Source organism: Rhinolophus ferrumequinum, chromosome X (assembly GCF_004115265.2).
Source record: "Rhinolophus ferrumequinum isolate MPI-CBG mRhiFer1 chromosome X, mRhiFer1_v1.p, whole genome shotgun sequence".
Taxonomy (NCBI): Eukaryota; Metazoa; Chordata; class Mammalia; order Chiroptera; family Rhinolophidae; genus Rhinolophus; species Rhinolophus ferrumequinum.
The window spans coordinates 5,211,973-5,223,755 of record NC_046284.1 but is presented as its reverse complement, the minus strand read 5'-3'; the positions used below and the strand labels follow the sequence as shown (position 1 = coordinate 5,223,755).

Genomic DNA, 11,783 nt, shown 5'->3' with positions numbered 1-11,783 from the left:
TAAGGGGAGATATAAAGGGGTCTTCTCACTCTGCCGTGATGCTGACATCAGAAAAGCCAAATATACAATGTTTATTTAACTATTTCTCTATTATTGGACATTCAGGCTGTTTTCAAATTTTTGCAGTATTGTAGAAAATTTTCTTGTACATGTCTCCTAATACAAGTGTGTGTTTTTCTCCAGGGAAAAAATGGAATTGGTGTGTCATAGGTTATTAATATTTTCAATTTTATAAAAACTGCCAGATTATACCCCAAAGTTACTGTACCAATTTAGACTCTCTCACCCTTGCTAAAATTAGATCTTATCTTCTAATTGCAACCTATGTAAAGTCAATCTACCTCATCAATCCCTCTCATCATGATGTCAATGTCCAAATAAATAATTGTCTAAAATCCAAAAAGAAATGTAAAAAAAAATTACATTTTATTTTTCTCTCTTAATATGCCTTTTACAACACACAGCAAACTATGTTTTAAAAAATAATTTTCACCCATTTACTTCCCAACATGCTCATTCATTATGGCATAGCAGATCCTACAATCTCTTTCTATCTTTCACAATTACCTAAAACACTCATATCTAGCCTAAGTTAATTTTTTTCTTCTTTTAGTAATGTCTACCGTTTCCAATGTAAATCAAACAAATCCTGGCTTGTTTCATTTCTCTTAACCATTATCCTGATCTTTGGAACAAAGTCCAGGAACAGAGTGTGCAAGGACAGAATTCTCTTTAGTGGATGTGTGAGGAGTAGAGGTTGTAAATACTTCTTCTAATTCTTTTTCCTATCATACATGCTTGTGCATAAGGCAAGATTAGTTTTAAGTTTGAACTTTAAGCAGGAAGAATGTCTTCTCACAAGAGGAGTTTTAAAATTCCTCTCTTATGTACACAGTACACAGAAGAATGTAGATAGTGAAGAAAAGAAAACATAGCTTCCAGGGAGAAAACAGATAAGAAGTGCTCAGAACAGCTGCAGCAAGTTGTGTTAATAAAGCCCTTTCTACTTATGATTACTCTACTCATAGTTTCTGTTTTAATAATTCTGAGCCCTTCAAACAGGGCTTTCAATATTCCCATGATTGGTTAACAGATATTTCTAGAGTTCCTCCTGTGTGTAAAGTCCAATATTGTCTATTTTGTGAGAGAAGTAAAGCAAGCATAGAAGACACAGGAGATATGGTGTCTGCTCTTTAAGACCTTTTAGTTTAGTGTCATTGTGTCATTGTGGTTAAGAGTACAGAGGTCAAACTGCATGGGTGACATGACTTTACCACCTCTTTGTGTGACCTTGGATAAGTTCTTCTAGCTCTCTGAATCTCAGTTTCTTCATTTACAAAAGTAATAATCATACATATCTCATAGATCTTTTCTGAGAGAAGCAATTTTTCCTATTCCTGGTATATCTCATGTGAAGAGAAAACAAAAACAGGATCTTTTCTCTCATCCTCACTCACTCCTTCATCAGGGAAATACAGATATCATTTCACACCCACTAAGATGGCCATAATAAAAATTTTAAAAATGGACAATAACAAGTGTTGGCAAAGCTGTGGAGAAATTGGAACCGTTGTACACTGCTGGTGGGAGTGTAAAATGCTGCAATCACTGTGGAAAACATTTTGACATTCCTCAAAATGTTAAACATAGAATTACCATATGATACAACAATTTGCACTCCTAACTATATCTACGAAAGAAGTTAACACAGGTTTTCAAGCAAAAACTTGTGCATGAAGGTTCATAAGATTACTATTCACAGTAGCCAAAAGTGGGGGATAACCTAAGATGGACATCAATAGACAATGGATAAGCAAAATGTGGTCTAGCCAAACAATGACATATTATTCAGCTTTAAAAAGGAATATAATTCTGATACATACTACACTATGGATGAACCTTGAAAACATTACGTTAAGTGAAATAAGCCAGACACAAAAGGACAAATATTGTATGATTCCACTTATATTCCATATTTTATATATTTATATTAAGAAAAAAGTGTGTTTACATAGCCCAATTTTCTCTTCTCTCCTTGAGAGCTAGACTGCCCCCGGGAAGCATGCAACACAGCAAGGCATGCAATTTAGTGTAGCCTGGGGATTTTGGCAGGAGAGGGTTCAGAGGAGAGAAGGAAGAGGGAAGAGAGTTTAGAACTGAAGGAATCTTGCCACTGTAGGACTTTGGAGGTAAGCCCACCTATAAACCAGGTGGAGGTTTGGGAAAATTAATTCTGAATGTTCAAAAGTGTAGTTCAATGCAACTCTGAAACCCTGTTTGTGTGGGGGTGTATGTGTGTATTCCATGGTAATCTTACAGTGGAAATTCCAGCCAAATGCTAAAAATAAGCAAGAGTCTTGGAGAAACAAGAACAGCACGAACAGGTGACATTGTAACATAATATATGCTCTTGTAAGAGCAGACACAATGCTATCTAAAAGATCTCCTGAGATATTTTGTGTGAAAGGAGCCAACCTGTCACAGTAATGGGCAAGAAGTGGTTAAGCAGCAACAAAAGGGCTCCTGCTTCCTGGGGCAATTGGGGTTACATTTCCCTGCAACAATCCTACCATCTATAACTCTGCAAAGTGTGGTGTTGATTTCACTTTGGATTCCAAGGAGAAGGGACTTTTCCTGGCAAACACGGTTTAAAATGTTTCTCTCAGTGTCGTGTTGTATAGAAAAACACTAATCCTACAGAGACAATTAGACACACACACACACACACACACACACATACACACACACACACAGGAAAAGAAGAAATAAGTATGATGTGAACACATACCCAGGGCACTAAAGTCAGAAAGACAGAGCCACAGCCTCACGCAGCCCTTCCTCACACTGCACGGAGCATTACTAGAGGGAAACAAAGTCTTCCACAGAAAACTTGCTGCACCACTCTTAGCAATAGACTTCTTTGGCTTGGCCTAGGGTCGCTCTATCTGCCAATTATTTTGTAGCAGCTTTTCCAGGTGATGCCTAGATTTTCAGTCTCCCCCAATTCATTGGATTGAGCCTCAGAGGCCCTTTCTGATATGTGTCTGATTCAAATTGTGTTTTCAAAAAACATGGAATCAAGGAAGAATAGGATGGTAAAGTACCGAGTGCAAAGCCCCTTTACTAACGTCCAATAATGTCTGAACTCATGTCTAAGGAACACAGAAACACCTTTCAGTTCCTAGTCTTTTCATGCCACTCAAACGTTCCTCATGGAGAGCAGACATTCAATGTGACTCCATTCTCAGGAACGGCTCTAGAGAAAACCACCTTTCTCCAAGCTGAAGAAACTCACCTCATCCCACACCAATTTTAATTCCTTACATTTTGTTTAAATCAAAGGTAGACAATGAGAATGGATAAGCTAGTTGGTGTTTTATAGGCTGGTTTCCTTAAAGCAGAGGTAAAGGTCTTTGACTTTTTACTTAACTGTTTCTGTCACTAAGGGTGCATCAGAGACCTTGTAGTAATATTGTTACATTGCTACGGAGGAGCCCATAAGACTGGGGGCTTGTACAAGGATTGTCATGAAGCACAGCTACTAAGAGCCACTGACAACTTTTTAGAGGTGTGGCTGAAAGCAACCCACAGGAATAACAGACAACTTCTGTTGATGGGACTCATCTGTGAGGGCAACAGCTAAATATTCAGGGTTGGGAGACTTTACTATTGTTCTAAGATATCTGGTCTTGTCCAAAAGAAACCATTCTTGACATCAGGAGAGACTACTGATATTTCAATAGACTCCTAAATGAGCAGATGAAACAATTTGACCTTGATCAATTTTTCTTAACCTCATTGAGCATCAATATCCCCATCTGAAAAGAAGAGTACTTATCTCATAGGTCTATTGTGAAACGTAATTGAGATAAAATATGTAATTTACCTTGCATAATGCTTGGTACACATTAAGCACCAATGATTATTACTATTATTATTTTTACTAACAAATTTAGTAAGGCTGAAGGCTCTGAAACACTGGGTAGGAATTTGAGCCAGCCATAGAGACCTTGAATTGTAACCTGGCCTTCTGATTCCTCATCAGGAGGGTGGGACCAGGAATAAGAGCGTTACACTTGGCACAAGTCCAAACTGCATGACTGCACAAACACTGTAACTGTTCTGTATTCAGACACATTTGAAAGATTTTTCCAGCATAAATTTCTAAATGTGCTGCTTGTTTTGTAATTTAATCTAGGGCAGCGGCAGCAGTGCTATCATTATTTACATTTCTGCCTTTCAGTCCTGGATCCAAGATATTTACAGCAGTATGAATTGGCTCATAACAAAATTCTTCTCTTCTTAAAAAAGCATTTCACGCTACTTTCTTTTATACCTGTAAGCAAATAAATAATAATTTTTTACATTGATTTTCTTCTGAGACACTAGGTCAAAAATAATTTATAAAACAGAGATTCAGACCCTATAGGTAGTTTGACATTAAGTTCTTCCTATTCCTTTGATTTTTAAGAAACGATTTCAGTAGAGAGAGCCCCATTAGCAACATATTAACTTTCTAATATTGATATTACACTTTTTATTTGAATAAACAAAAGCAATACAGAGGCCTTATAAACAATTGGAAAATCTTCTCACACTCAATTAACTTTTCTATTCTTCAGGATGTCATACCTCCAACCATAACTTGGATATAAATCCTCAATTTATAACTGTAAAGGGGATACAAACTTTTAATTTCTATATTAGTCAAGTCTTAACATGGTTCTAATAGTGACCAGTTACTTTTCACTCTTTGCTTTACCCTGGTTGTGTTTGGAGTCTTACATTCTCTAACATTAATAAGTAACTGGCTATCTGCACGAGTCTTTCTTCACTTGGGTGCCCTCAAATTCTGGAAGGACTAACCTGGCTGAACTGCAATGAACTGCTGCATGAGAGTAAATAGTTTTTGAAGGATGAATGATTTAATAGTCAGGGTTGTTCTATGTTAGAAGGCTACTGGAAGTGTTCACTCTACACACAAGGTTTCCAGGTGCTATATGTCTGTACTTCTGCATATATTTCCATTTACTCCTTTCTTTGAATCTCACTGTCTCTTCATGGCTCCAAACTGTGGATCTGGGACCCTATATATCTCTAAGCAAACTTTCAGCCCTCAGTTGCCCTCAGTATTACATCCTTTCTGAAGCAAAACAGAATTTTTCTCTAAATTAAAGGGGGAATCACAGGGCCTCATAGTTAATGGCTTCCGATTTAAAGTTAATTTTCCTTCCTTAGATGCCTAAATTACCCCAGCTCATAATTACAGAATCTTGCTTTGGAAAGGGCCCTAGAGCTTAATCTAATTTTCTTTTTTTTTTAATTAAAATTTATTGGGGTGACAATGGTTAGTAAAATTACATGGATTTCAAGTGTACAGTTCTGTAATACATCATCTATATATCACATTGTGGGTTCACCACCCAGAGTCAGTTCTCCTTCTATTACCATATGATGGGCCCCATTTACCCTCTTCTACCACCCCCCACCCTTACCTTCTGTTAACCACTAAACTATTGTCTGTGTCTATGAGTTTTTGTTTCTTCATTTGTTTGTCTTGTTCCTTTGTTGCTTTCGGCTTTATATCCCACATATCAGTGAAGTCATATGGCTCTCGACTTTTTCTGTCTGACTTATTTCACTTTACCATAATAATCTCAAGATCCATCCATGTTGTCATAAATGGCACTATTACATCTTTTCTTATGGCAGAGTAGTATTCCATTGTGTCTATATACCACAACTTCTTTATCCAATCATCTATCGAAGAACACTTTGGTTGTTTCCATGTCTTGGCCACCATAAATAAAGCTGCAATGAACATTGGAGCACATATATCTTTATGGATAAAGATTTTCAGATTTTTGGGGTAGATACCCAGGAGAGGGATTGCTGGGTCATATGGTACTTCTATTCTTAATTTTTTGAGGAACCTCCACACTGACTTCCATAACAGCTGCACCAGTCTGCATTCCCACCAACAGTGTATGAGGGTTCCTTTTTCTCCACAGCCTCTCCAACACTTATTATTTGTCTTGTTGATGATAGCAATTCTGACTAGTGTGAGGTGATAGCTCGTTGTGGTTTTTATTTGCATTTCTCTGATGATTGGTGATGTTGAACATCTTTTCATATGTCTATTGACTATCTGTATGTTCCCTTTGGAGAAATGTCCATTCAGGTCCTCTGCCCAATTTTTAATTGGATTGTTTTTTTGTTGTTGTTGTTGAGTTGTATGAGTGCCTTATATATTTTGGATATTAGCTCCTTATCAGAGGCGTTGTCTGCAAATATCTCCTCCCATTTGTTTGGTCACCTCTTTATTTTGTCGATGGTTTCTTTTGCTGTGCAGAAGCTTTTTAGTTTGATATAGTCCCATTCATTTATTTTAGCTTTTACTTCCCTTGGCTTTGAAGTCAAATTCATAAAATGCTCTTTGAATCCAAGGTCCATAAGTTTAGTACCTATGTTTTCTTCTATGTAGTTTATTGTTTCAGGTCTTATGCTTAGGTCTTTGATTCATTTTGAGTTAATTTTGGTACATGGTGACAGATAGTAATCTAGTGTCATTCTTTTGCCCAGGCTTTCCAATTCTCCCAGCACCATTTATTGAAGAGGCTGTCTTTTCTCTATTATATGTTTTTGGCTCCTTTGTCAAAAAATATCTGTCCATATTTATGGGGGGTTATTTTTGGGTTTTCAATTCTATTCCATTGATCTGTGTGTCTGTTTTTCTGCCAATACCATGCTGTTTTGATTATTGTTGCTCTGTAGTACAAGCTGAAGTCAGGGAGTGTGGTACTTCCAGCATTATTCTTTTTTCTTACAATTGCTTTGGCTATTCGGGGTCTTTTGTGGTTCCATACAAATCGGATGATTTTTTGTTCTGTTTCTTTAAAAAATGCCATTGAGATTTCGATGGGGATTGTATTAAATCTGTATATTGCTTTGGGTAATACGGCCAATTTCAAATCATTGAAGGATTCATTATTACAGAATCAATGATAGTTCGTAAATCAGTCTCTGATTGAGTACTTACCTGATTAGGAAGACCACTGCAATAGTTGTTAGAAAAGTATTTATCAAAATGAGCTAAGAGTCACCTCCCTAAAATTTTCTTTGAGCAAAGGTTCATGGTCCCATATAAGAAGAGATTTCTATATTTTCATTTAAAATATTTTCCTATCAAATTATCTCTAAATGGATCAAATATAGCATATTTTAACAGGAAGTATTCTTAGTGGTTTTATCTCTGTTAATCCACAGTCCAAAATATTGTCCACTCTTTCAAGCGACCAGCCCTGATGCAGCATCCCAAACATCAGTGCCAAAACCAGAAGTGCATTCTCCTATTACATTAATAATAATTTTACAGTATGGTGGCAGGAAATGCACTTTCAGTTCACTGGCTATAGCTATTATACTATGCGGAAACGACTGCTTGGAAGGCAGCCAGGTCCTTTGGCTTAAAGGCCAACCCTGAGGAAGACAAAGGTAATACAAGAAGGGAAACTATGCCACCTGACCAAAAGCATTATTGAAACACTCTAAAGCAGGGCTTCTCAATTCTCTGTGGTGAAGGACCATTTAAAAAAAGATTCCAATCTGCTATAAACTTTTGTAAAATAGGAAATCATGCACTTGGATGTAACAGCAATGTCAAAATGCTCTAATTATGTCTAAATACTTACCATCTGTGTATTTTATCACTATGCTCATCATACATGTATGATTTGTATATTTATCATACTTATCCCATCAGAAATTGGTAACAAATAGTCTTAGGACTGATATTGGTGTATGGATACATGCTGAATAAGAAAGGATGAGAATTACATTTGGCAATCTAATCCTATAAGTATAGTTCAAGTGACATGCTTGTTCAGCCATCCTTGCTGCTGGCAAGCACCAGATTTGTGTGTATGTTAAATACTAATTGGTGGCCATGCTTAAGGAGTTAGTGAACATCTCGTTATACAGAGCATATCAATGAAACCAATTGCCATTTATAAATCATGTTTGAAGTAGTTTAACAATGAAATCTTGGCTAATCATATGCAGATGGAGAAAATATGTTTGCCACACATTTGTAAGTTGTATCAAATATGTTTTCATTGTTAAGTAATTACCAGAAATAAAGTTTAGCTAGTGGCACAGCCACACAGGGAAAAGAGGGACCACCAAAAAAGTAATTTTGCTAGTAGAACCCTGGAATATCCCTAGTCAGAGGTAGCAAGGAGAGAAAGGGAATGGGACATAGGATGACAGATGGTAGATTGAATTAAAAGACTGAGGAATAGTTATATGAACCCCCCCACCACCGTCACTGGTGTTTGCCCCAGGATGAAGACTTTAAGTGAAGAATTCTGACATTGAAGACTATCAGATTGGGCATTAGGGATATCTGGCTGGTACATGGACTCGGAAGACTGATTCTAAGTGCACCATCCACCATGAATGGGGAACTTCCTGGTTTTTCCCTGCTCCCACGTGCAATGAACTGGAGATAGAGCAATCAGATTCTGCACTAACTGCCAAGAGAACAAGGATTTTCACGTCTATGGAGGATATGAATTCCAGCCACAGACACTTTTTAATCTAGATCTTCATATGTACATATAAACAGGCAACCAAGAATCACCAAATATTTACTGAAAAGTAAAAACTTTAAAGGGAGTCACCACACTCAATCAACATAATAACTTAAATCTCAAGAAATAATAAATGGAGAAAACAGAAAAAACTATAAATATGGATAAATAGTATGTAAAGAAAGACTCACGTAATGGCTGTGTGCGATGTCAGAGGGATAGTGGGTGGGGGGAGGGGGTTGTCACTGTGTGAGGGATATAAATGATAAATGTCTAACTATTACATTGTTTTGTGCACTGGAAACTAATAAGAAAAATAATAAAGTGTAAAATTTTTTTAAAAAAGAAAGGCTCAACATACTCCTATAATGCATTATTAATACCTCACGTTCATAAAATAAAAAATAAGCTATCCAAAAAAGGAAATCAAGGTACTCATTTGCAAACAATATAATTCACGCAGGCTAGTCTAAACATAAGCAAGTATTTATTGAGTGGCTACTGTGTTCCAGCTACTCTTTTAGACATTGGGGATCCAGCAGCAAGCAAAACAGACCAAGTTCCTGTCCTTAAGGGGTTTATATTTCATCAGGAGGCTAGAGACAACAAAGAAATATATGATTCAGGGAGTGATATCAAGCACAGTAAAAGACGCAGCAAATGACAGGTGTGTGTGTGTGTGTGTGTCTATGTGTGTGCACACGTGTGTGTTATTGTAAGTGGTGTGGTCAGAGAAGGTCTCTTTGATAAGGTAATATTTGAGCTAGGAGTTAAAGGAAGTGATGAGGTGAGCCAAGAGGATAGAGGAAGAATGTTCCAAGCCAAGTAAAAGAAGTGTTTTAAGAACGAGAGAGTAACTAGCTATGTAAATAATACTGACAGATCAAGTAAGATGAAGACTGAAGTCATTGGTAACCTTCACAAGGGTGGCTTATTCAACATGGTCATCAGTGGAGAGTGAGAATGGAGTGTATACTAGATATTAGAGGACTAAAGGGACAGTAGATGGTATAAAAAAAAGTCGTCTAGAGAATGGGTATGAAAATGTCATAGCATTCCCAGGCAGTACAAAGGCCCTCTGAGATTTATGGTCATGAATTTTAAGACAAAATTAAATGGATCAAACCATTTAACATGGAAACAGAATAAGTGGTGAGTTGGATTTAAGCAGGTTTGGGGTTTTTCCAGGTGACTATCATGAATGGAAAGAGAGGCAAAGGATTTAATCGTATATGCCTGGGAGTGATTATAATGATGGACCATGAAATGTAAAATCAAGTAAGAAGGAAAGTATCAGTAAAAAGAAGCAGGGTCAATGGATCGGAGGTCCCACTGGGGCCAAGAAAATGTTTGGATTCTGGCATTAGAAGCAGTGAGCAGAAAAGATAGGGAGAAATGGTTTAGAGAAGGGGATGCTGAAACTGAGATTATATACATAGTGTGGTTATTTATTAAGGAAAGTCTGGAAAACCAATCTTGAGGCTCAGTTTCCAGAAACAATTGCATAGGACCAATGCCACAGAACTTGCCTGATAAGAAAAACTGTTGCTCCCGCAGTAGATGCCAAGAAATTGACTTTACTGCAATAGCTACTGCTGCCAGCACTGATGCCACTACTTTATTAAGAACTTGACCTTGCAATCTCTGCCATTGTTCAAAGACAGGTTCCTTCACTACTACCTATTCCAGCAAAATGAAAACCACACAGTACCACACAGACTTTATGCATGTCTTCAGTTCCAAATCAAAGTGTCATGTCTGGGCATCTGATTGCTGGACCTAAATCACATTCCTACATCTTAGTTTCAGCACAGATTAGAAGTTTGAGTTTTGACTTCTACATTTAAGAGGTAAAAATTATAATGTAAGAATTTCCCAAATATGGACAGGCAGTTTATGATATGTTGGTCAGACTCAAATATGACAATGTCTACCATAGAGGTTTTAGAAATTAAAAACATAATTGCCAAAATGTTACTCATCACTAAAGGGGTAACCAGCAGTATGCTAAAACCAGAATCACTGAATTGAAGATTGAATACAGATTCTCCCAGAATACACCACAAAAGCCAAAGAAAAGACAAGGAAAATTAAAAGATACTCCGATCTTTATGAGCAACACAGTATCTGTTTAATGAGAGTTCCAGAAAGGAAAGGAAGAGAAGGGAGACAGAGAGAGAGAGAGAGAGAGAGAGAGAGAGAGAGAGAGAGAGAGAGAGAGAGAGAGAGAAAGAATCAAAGAAACATTGAACTAAAATTTCCATAAATTAAAGAATGACTTAAGTCTTTAGATTTGAAGAGCCCACTAAGTCGCAAGCAGGAATAATGCAAAGAATGGCACGTGCCTAGGTAGATCTTAGGAAAAATAGGAAAAAATGTAAGGTTTCAAGTCAAGAAAAATATCCTCTTCAAGGCACCTTTGTTCAGTGCATAAGTTACATGTCGCTCTGGAGTAATTCTGCTGGATTATGAACTCATCCCTTCACAAGAAATAAACTCAAATGGATAAAAAACATTATCAAAAAAAAAAGAAAGAAATCATCAAAATATAAAAAGTACTAGAAGAAAACATGGGGAGATAAGGCATGGGCAGATAAAACCTAGATGTCAATCCCATAATGGAAGATTGATCAATTTGACTGCATAACAATTTAAAACATTCGCAAAGCATGAAGTACTACAAATCAAGTCAAAAGGCCAATAGCAAAGTGATAAAAAAAAAAGTAAGGTTTCTGTCAGAGGTCTAATTGCCTTAATGCTTATAAATTAATACTGATATTTAAATGTATATCTTAAGTTCTTATAGGTCCATAATGAAATACAATTCAATACAAAAATGGACAAAGAACATGAAAATACAGTTCTCCAAATGAGACATATATGTAGCCAATATTTATATGAAAAAAATTGAATCTCACTCATATTTTTAAAAACCCAAGATATAATTTTCTACTTTTCAGGTGGAAAAAGGTCAAGGCATTTGGTAATATACTTAGCAAGAATGTGAGAAAATGAACATTCTCCTAAAATCTTGGTGGCAGTGTAAATTGGTGCAAGTATTTTTGAGAACCATTTGATAATATTAAGCAAAATTAAAATACATATATTCTTTGTCCCAGCATTTCCACTTTAGAAATTCGTCCTACACATAGACTAGCACAAATATCTCAAAACATATGTGAAAAATATTTA

The 11,783-nt window shown here is 36.6% G+C and overlaps 1 protein-coding gene across 1 annotated transcript in view; it reads left to right on the top strand.

Moving 5' to 3' along the window:
- The window catches only part of SPRY3 (sprouty RTK signaling antagonist 3), a 91,028-nt gene that overhangs the window by 59,788 nt on the left and 19,457 nt on the right, over positions 1–11,783 (top strand). The window lies entirely within an intron of this gene.